Here is a 9,862-nt window from a genome sequence, read left to right on the forward strand (position 1 = left end):
TCCCAGTCATGGTGGTTCCCAGCTAGGGTTGCCACCTCTTCCCTTTAAAACCAAACACATTAATTACACAGGTCCTGGGGCTAATTTAATGCAGATAAGGCACAAAGTGAGATTAATGTAAAGTGTTGTGCAAACTGTTGGCGCTATATAAATTCTGTATAATAATAACCACCTTAACCAGTTCTGCGCTGCGCTATAGAAGAAATACTGCTACAGGGTGAACCGCCATTCGTGGCCTCATCTGTCAGTCACTGGGTCCCGGCCCGTGATTTCTCGCCAACACCTGGTGATCGCCAAGTATCTCCGACGGGGTAGAAACCTGTGTATAAACAACACAGATCTCTCCCCTGTCAGCTCCTGCACACTGCTTTGTATGACTGCATAGCAGAGCCATACAAAGCAGTGTGCTTACAGTGAAGCACACACACAGAGCCAACATAGTGAAACGGCACACAGTTAATCCTTTGATTGCCCCAGATGTTAACCCCTTCTGTTCAGTGCCATTAGTACACTGTCAGTGCTTTTTGTTAGCACTGATCACTGTATTGGGGTCACTGGTGATGTCAGTGACACCAAGTCAGTTCCCCCCTGTGTCAGAATGCCCGCTGCAATCCCGCTATAAGTTGCTGATTGCCGCCATTACTAGTAAAAAAAATAAATTTCCAGTATCTACCGCCATTTGTAAATGCTATAACTTTCACGTAAACCAATTCATTTACATGTATTGGGATTTTTTTTTAGTAAAGACATGGAGCACAATACATTTTGGCCTAAAGTTATGACGAAATTAGATTTTTTAAAAATTTTTGCTGGACATGTTTAATAGCAAAAAGTAAAAAATATTGTTATTTTTCTCAAAATTGTCGGTCATTTATTGTTTATAGCACAAAAAAAACGCACAGGCGATCAAATACCACCAAAAGAAAGCTCTATTTTTGGGAAAAAAAGACATACATTTAATTTATGTACAATGTTGCATGACTGCGCAATTGTCAGTTAAAGTAACACATAGCCGTATCGCAAAAAATGGCCTGATCAGGAAGGGGGGTAAATCCTCTGGAGAGGTTAATCAGCCACAGAAACTGTTTAAATAATATGTGTTCGGTTTTAAAGGGATGAGGTGGCAACCCTATTGCCAGCCCTCAGCAGTCATTCCTGTTAGCATTCAGTGCATGGAACACCTCTGATCCTGGATAATCGACTCATAACCTGTTGTGAAATTGCACAAGAGATAAATCTTTCTGTGGGAACGGTGAACACAATGATGATGAAGTGAAGCAGGCTGTCCTAGGATGGTTCAGGTGTACTGACAAATCTTTCTATGCCAAAGCTTTCCAGCATTTGTTAAACACTAGGATAAGTGTATAAATGTAGCAGGGGAGTATGTCAAAAAATAAATACAGTTTCCACTTCTTGAAATTTGTTCTTTTATTATATAAATTCAAAATTCCCTGGTTGATGTCCCTCGTAGCAGTCATATGAGAGTATACTTGTTCTGTAATACTGATGTTTTTCACCACTCTTCCAAGTTGATTCTGAGGCTCAGATATGTCTGGAATGTACTCAAGTATATATAGCCATACATGTAACTCGGTCACCTTAAAGCAAAACTTTACCCATAACAATGTGATAAAAAAAATAATGTTCTATAGCAAGGAACATAAATTCCACATGAATAATTATGCTACCAAAATTAGTGTATGCCGCAAATTGCCTCCAGCATTGTTACTGTTATTCTTGTTGGAGGCTGCCATTTTGCTGAAGCACAGGGACCCTGAACAGCAGGAAAATCGTAAAGCAGAACAAAACCCAGTGATTTAAAGTTTCCAAAAAACAGTTACATTCCTGGAAAGCTGGGATTGCTGTCACACTTGTGCTTTCAGTCAAACTGTCAAACCATCAAATGGCTGTTGTCATAACTGATCACATGTGCAGCATACCATGGCACTTGCAGGTCAAACAGAAGCAATTTTCTTGGTTGTAGAGGATAGGATTTAATTCCACATTAAAGTGTTACTAAACCCAGGACCCTGCATTCACTATATTTGGTCTTCCACAGTACATAGAACATGAAAATGCAATTGTTTTAGTAAATATAAACTGTTAAATACCTTTTCTCATCAGCAGTTAGAGCAGTCTTGTGACTTCTATCAGTGTCCAGCAGGGCACTGGTTAAAGCTTGTAGGAGGAGTTTTCATTCTACTGTAGGATACAGGATCCCTGACCTCTGTCTGGAAAGTGCTGATTGGCCCTGTGCTGATCAAATGTGCTCTCCCAAGAAAAAAAAAAAACCTAGCAATACACACCAAACTGAGCATAAGAGATAAGAGTGGGACACTGGAAGAAGGGGAGAATCAAAGAAGTCATGATCAAGCAGTGGTTTTTACAAAATGTGGATGATTAACCCCTTAGGTTCCACACTGAGTATAACAAGCATGCTTTACTGCATATACAGACTGATTTTACTGTTGTGGATTTAGTAACATTTTAGGACTGTCAGCAGGTTGGCCTCTACAAATTCTACAGTGCCTAAAAATAGAGAGCAACTGAGCATGTGCAGAGCAGGGTGAGACAGTGTATTACTGGATCTTAAACAGTATAGACACTTATTTTTAACCTCTTTGTGCCGGCGCGTCCCGGGAGGCGGGGTGGGGTTTTAGGGTCATGTGACCGCCGTGATTCGCCATCATGGCGGTCACATGATCGAAAAAGGTCCTGATCGAAAGGGGAAATCAGGACCTTTCCGGGAGTCGCGGACTTATGTGCTGGGAGCGCGCAGGGCGCACGCTCTCAGCACATATTTATTTTCTAATTGCATGCAAATATGCGGTCGCTTGCCGTCAAGGCCCAGGCGCCGAGAGGCTGTATATTTGCGTGCAATCGACGTCAAGGGGTTAATATTTTACATGGCTATACCTGCAAAAGGGGCCAACCTGAAGTGACCTAGCAAGACTTAATTTTCTGCCTTAAGTTCCACTTTAAAGAAAATCCCCTCCAATAAAACTGACAACAGCCATACAGCTTAAAGGATAAGTTCATTTTTTGTAAAAAAAAAAAAAAAAATTCATGCACATCTTTTTGCAAGTACAAAAAAAAAAAGTTACATTTATAATTTTTTTATACTGGACCCTGTAAAGCATTGTACCTGCAATCAACAGACCTCAGATGCAATGCTAGGCTCCTGCAGACACTCATTCAGCTGTTGGCCTGTACCTCCGATATGGACAGGCAGTTACTGAATTTCAGGAAGGATCAATGAACTACGAGAGCGCTCACCTGTTCATTTAGAACTACAAGCCTTCTGCCACCACTGCCAAAGGTACTTGTAGTTTATTCATTCACAGAACACTGTGAATGAGCGATGTGGTGAGGTGGGCGAAGTCATTAAGGTTTGGTGGCTGACGTTTGGCAACTCGAACTTTCAGCTCCCTGCACAGATTTTCCATTGGATTAAGGTCTGGAGACTGGCTAGGCCAGGGGTGGGCAAACTTTTTGACTTGAGGGCCACAATGGGTTCATATATTGGACCCGGGGGCCGGACCAAGAGTAGATGAATGATGTGTATGTGTCATCCATAGTAAGTATAGTAATATTCCCCCATAGTAAGCATAGTAATTAATCCCCCATATAGTAATTCAACCCCCATAGTAATTCATCCCCCATATAGTAATTCATCCCCCTATAGTAATTCATTCCCCATATTATTTCATCCCCCATAGTACTATTCCCCCCCCCAAGTAGTAAGCCAAGTCCCCCCTGTGTCAATTCACTTACCTTTGCTCCGCGCGTTCCTCTCGCCGTGTTCCCGCGCCGTTCCGGTCTTCAGGGCGGACTGTGAGAGGAGCCTAGCTCCCCTCACATTCGTCACGCTGCCCCGCCTACACACATCCTGACAGCCAATGTATCCCGCGCCGTTCCGGTCTTCAGGGCGGACGGTGAGAGGAGCCTAGCTCCCCTCACGTTCGTCACGCTGCCCGGCCTACACACATCCTGACAGCCAATGTATCATGCTCCGCGGGCCGGATTAAAAGGTCCGCCGGGCCGTAGTTTGCCCATTGCTGGGCTAGGCCACTCCAGGACCTTAATGCTTCTTCTTGAGCCACTCCTTTGTTGCCTTGACCGTGTGTTTTGGGTCAATGTCATGCTTGAACACCCATCCACGACCCATTTTCAATGCCCTAGCTGAGGGAAGAAGGTTCTCACCCAAGATTTGATGGTACATCGCCCTGTCCATCGTCCCATTGATGCGGTGCAGTTGTGCTTAGCTGTCCCCTTAGCAGAGAAACACCCCCAAAGCAGAATGTTTCCACCACCATGTTTGACAGTTGGGATGGTGTTCTTGGAGTCATAGGCAGCATTCCTCCTCCTCCTCCTCCTCCTCTAACACGGTGAGTTGAGTTGATGCCAAAGAGCTCGATTTTGGTCTCATCTGACCACAACACTTTCAACCAGTCTTTTTCTGCATCATTCAGATGTTCCGTGGTAAACTTCAGACGGGCCTGGACATGTACATTCTTGAGCAGAGGGACCTTGCAGGCACTGCAGGATTTCAGTCCTTGTTGGCGTAGTGTATTAGCAATTGTTTTCTTGGTGACTGTGGTCCCAGCTGCCTGGAGATCATTGACAAGATTCTCACGTGTAGTTCTGGGATGTTTCCTCACTGTTCTCATGATCATTGACACTCCACAAGGTAAGCTCTTGCATGGTGCACCAGACCTAGGGAGACTGACACTTGTTTTGTGTTTCTTCCATTTGTGAATGATTGCACCCACTGTTGTCACCTTCATACCAAGCTGCTTGGCGATAGTTTTTTACAGGTAACAAAATGAGATTAGCAGCACCCTTTAAGAGACTGCTTCTAATCTCAGCTTGTTACCTGTATGAAAGACACCTGGTAGTCAGAAATCCTGCTGAGTGATAGGGGATCAAATACTTATTTCGCTCATGAACATGCAAATCAGTGCATAATTTGTTAGACATGCATTTCTTTTGAATTTTTTGTTGCTATTCTGTCTCTCAGTGTTACAATACACCTACCATTCGATTTTTAGACTGATCATTTCTTTGTGAGCAGGCAAACATTCAAAATCAGCAGGGGATCAAATACTTATTTCCTTCACTGTACAGTATGTTTGAAAATTGATCAATCCTGATATACTGAAAATGTCAGGTCAGTACAAATATCCCCCAAATGACCTCTTATTGGAAAGTAGGCAGTCCAAGGTATTTAGTAAGAGGCATGGTGAGTTTTTAAAGTTGTAATTTTATTGTCATTTTTTTTTTTTTTTAAATTAAGAAATTTAAAAAAGAAAAACATTTTTCAAATTTTTTGTGCATACTGTCACCAGTCCAGTACAGCATCATCATTTAACTGGCGTGGTGGTGATCAGGGACACTGACTGGTGACAGTACAAAAAAATAAATAAACGTAGAACAAAAGGCAAAACTTTTTTTTCCATTTTGGATAGCGCAGGGGAGGGTAATAATCACTGTCAGATTATTTTTTGCCATCCGTATCACAATGCTTAGCTTTCCCTTCACTTTCTATCCCATAGCCAAACAGGAATTGAGAGGAAATACCCGCAAATTAAGGGAATTCCATGGGGACCCCCAGGTCACCAGAACTAGTATTCCCATTGGAAGATGTCCCGTTTATTACTTTTCAGGGGACAACCCAAAATTTGGGGGCACAGACAGTGATAAAAACTGATGGGTTCTAATCCATCTCCACTCTATTCAAAACTAAAAAAAAAGTTTTGCTTTCAGTTATCCTTTAATGATTTTTTTCCCATTGTTTTTCAGTTTTTTTATTACTTTTTTTTTCTACAAACGTACTACTCTGGGGAAGTGGTCAGGATTTTTTTTAAACATTATGATTCCTTATAGCTGTGAATTTCATTACTATTAGCAAACATTTTACTGAATTAAATCGATAAATTTAGTAAGTTGTTATTAGCTATGATTAGCCACAGCTAATCACATGGTACAGATGGACTGTGATTGGCTCTGTCTGTACCATACGATCACTGTGACAAATCACAGCTAGCAACACAATTGTACACCATGAATGGCATGAAAGGAAGCCATTCATTGTTTACAATTGTTATGCAATCTTCTGCTGTGATTGGTCACAGCTATCATGTGGTACCGGCAGCATGCCGGTACAGTGATCTGTCATTGGCTGTGTCCAGTGGACGCAGCGGGTGACAGATTGCGCCCACGGCATGTCCACACGCAAGGCGCATTCTGGCAGAACATCATATGACTTCCACCCAGAACGAGGAAAGTCCCACCATCATATTACAGTAGCTCAGGAGGGAAGTGGGTAGCCTGGGCGGGAAATTTCCAAACCAGCAAGTAGAGATGAGGTCAGGTATGTTTGAATCTTAGTCTTCACACACCTGAATGACCCTGCCAGGAAGTTGTCACTGTACTGAGTCACTCATACTCAACCAAGGAATTTCTGCCACATGTAAACACAGACCTTGTATTCCTCAGTCAACATACAATTGGCCTAGGTTCCTGGTGGGCTCGCTCAGTTCAGACTAGGATCCGAAGATGCCTGAGCTCATCCCTAGCAATAGGTTAGTAATAGTGACTTGCCTCTTTGTTTCAGGGTTTCTGCAGTCTCTGTGGTCATTCTCCCCTGCAGATAGGAAATTGATTAAAAAAAACACCATCAGCAGCCAGATATTTCTTACTCTGTGCCAACCCACTGATGATGTCTGTGCTTGATCTACTGTGGCACATGTTCAATAACTATCCATGGTGAGTTTCTTACAGCACATGTGAGATGTCCCTGGAGGACACCAGTAACATAGCTTTCCCAGCAGGCAGCTGTAAGGTCCTGGCTATGGCAACAAGTGCCTATTTAAAACTGGAAAGTTCAGAGCACAAAAAAACACTTTCACTGTTCAAATGAATTAAAGGCATAGTTCATCTTCACAAAAAAAAAACTGCCTGTGCAAATAAGGAATATCTGTAGATGAAAACAAGCTGTGCAGAATTGACCAAGATTGAATAATGCCTTGCTATAGATGTAGGCCATTTATGAAGCCTGACTTTAAAACTCCCTGCTTACTGCTAGGACGTTGAGAGAGGCTCAGTTAATACTGTTCACCATCACAGGAGTGAGTTCTTTCTGTGATATCCTCCTCACATGCACTTTCTCTCCCCTGATGCAGTAGCTCTGAGATCACTCCTCTGATGGCAACGATGAACAGAAATAGCTAGGCTTCTCTTAGCAACATCCTAGAAATGTCTTGGGAGTTTTTAGGTCAGGTTTTATGAGCTAAGCAAATGGCCTTCGCCTTCTGCAGCCTTTTTAAACCAGGGTGCCCAGAGGTTTCTTCAGGGGTGCCTTGGCAAAATGCCTAAAAATTTTCCAAACATCGTGTACAAGCCAGAGGTGGATTAAGCCTGCATTTAGTTACACAAAGCCATAGGGTTTTATTGTGCACCTTTATGACCTTTTAGCCCCCGGCAACTAACAACCAATTACATCATCAGTTGATAAGTAGGATGTTGGTCCCCTGCACGGCATCCTTGTTTGCCCCTCCCCTGCCCCTCTCCATCAGTGCTGGGGTCACATTAGCTGAATGATGGAAAAAAACTGAGTGAGAAGAGAAACATTGGAATACTACTCCGTACCAGTGTGCAAAAGTGTATTTGATTTGGAAGAATAAATCACTTCTGATGTTGGGTGTCCAACATGTGTGGATGTTAATGCATTATGTAAAATTATTAGAATAGTTTTTCACATTTTAGAATGGGGTGCCTCAAGACCGTCTATAATTTTAGAGGGTGTCTTAAGATTGTCCATAATTTTAAAGGGTGCCTTGACTGAAAAAAGGTTGAGAAACACTGACCTACTGTATAGCATGGGCATTATTCAACTTTAGTCATAGCTGCAACATTTGTTTTCATCCACAGATGCTCCTTATCTGCATAGGCAATATTTTTCAAAAATCACTTTTACCTACCTGACTACATCCAGGTTGTAAGACTGGTCCCTGCAGCCTCTTCTCCCCTGCACCATCACAGGTCTTCTGATGTCATCTTTCTTGTCTCCTCCTCCCATGCTTGTCTCCAAGACTTCTCCAGGGCTTCCACCATCCTCTGGAACTCCCTACCCCAATCCATCAGACTATCGCCTTCTCTGTTAACTTTTAGGCGCACTCTGAAAACCCATCTCTTCAGGGAAGCCTACCCCACCCTCAGCTAATACTGGAATCCTCTACTCTTCCAACCACTCCATCCCCCACAGTTATTACCTCTTGTACCACTATCCCCTCCCTCCTAGATTATAAACTCCAAGGAGCAGGGCACTCGAATCCCTCTTGTATTGAATTGTATTGTTACTGTACTGTCTCGTTTACTGTCTCCCACCATAATGTAAAGCGCTGAGCAAACTGTCGGCGCTATATAAATCCTGTATAATAATAAGTCCAATGCAGAGCCTATTGCCTTGCACTGCACATAAGGATAATGAGTTACAGTCAGCTTGTGAAGATGGTGATGTAAAGCCAGAGTGTAGCGAAGCACAGTGGTTTTTCTACTTTTATGTAGATTTAGTCTCTAGAGGAGGGGATACCTGTGCTACACCTTCTGGATGAGGCTTTCCTGCCCGCATTTCTGCCAAAAAATGAACACGTTGCTGTACTCCTGCTGCCATCTTCTACAGAGACACAGCCAATAACATGGTCAGCGCCTGGGTTACAACAGATCCTATATTCAGACACGCTAACCCCATTCATTCTGACTTCCATTCTGTGAGTATTCCACTGGGGAGCCCCTCAGTTAAAAATGGCTTATGACATCTGCAGATGGCCTACAGGAAACGCAAAACACTACTGAAGGTGATAGCTGTTACTTTGTACCAGGGCAATGTCCTATTATGACCCCACTCCCCTTACCTGATTCTAGATCCTTTCCAGGCATTCATCATGTGCCATGTGCCTCTGCCATTATGTCTAAATTCTTTGGAAATGTCTAGGCACTTCAGTGGGGTTCTATGAGGAAGCGCTAGTGTAGAGCAAAATATGATAGTGGGTTACCTCAATCTTCCGCTGCTTGTTTTAAAATGTTTTTAACTGTTTTTGAGAATTTCTGTCAATAAAGGTGGTTTTTCAGTAGTGCTGCTGTCCAGACTTCCTTTACACCAGTATATCTGCTGCGAGCTGGGCCAGGACCTGATTATTCAACTAGGGCAGAGTGAGGCTGACTCGCTTGAAGCAGTGTTTTTCTTTTGTTCTCAGCGCATCTAGTAGCTTTTCCAGGGGTCTGTCAGCACCCGTGGTAGAGAGCCTTTGTAGATAATCAACTTGGGGTTCCCCAGGGCACGGAGTCTAAGCCCCAGCCTGCTTCTTCACCAGAGCCCCTAATGGTGAGGATGGACTTGCAACAAGCTGGGACCAGGTCGCGGCCCCCAGGTACACCCAACTGAGGATGAGGAGACCGCTCGTGGGAGCAGAGTATAATGGGAGGAGACAAACGGAAATCCGATAGACTAGCCGAGGTCAGGATGGGCAGAAAACAAGCATAGTCAGAGAACGAAGCCAGGGTCAGTACACAAGTAGTCAATGCAGGATACAGGCAATAGCAACACACAGGAGCTCAGACAACTAGAAAGTGGCCTAGACAGAGCATGTCTTATATAGGCAGGCAAACAAGGAGGCGGGACAGGAAGTGATGGGAGGGAAATAAAACCCAGAGAACAGCAGACAACGCCCATAGGTGAGCACCGACAAACACACGTGAAATGGAACAGGAACAGCACTGCAGCAAGAAGGCAAGAATACACAAACAAAAAACTGCAGGCTAATTTGTGACAAGGTCAGGGACGTTACACATTCTCTATTCC

The sequence above is a fragment of the Staurois parvus genome, unplaced genomic scaffold (assembly GCF_062004578.1).
Source record: "Staurois parvus isolate SC_StPar_1 unplaced genomic scaffold, SC_StPar_1.0 ptg000006l, whole genome shotgun sequence".
NCBI classification, from domain to species: domain Eukaryota; kingdom Metazoa; phylum Chordata; class Amphibia; order Anura; family Ranidae; genus Staurois; species Staurois parvus.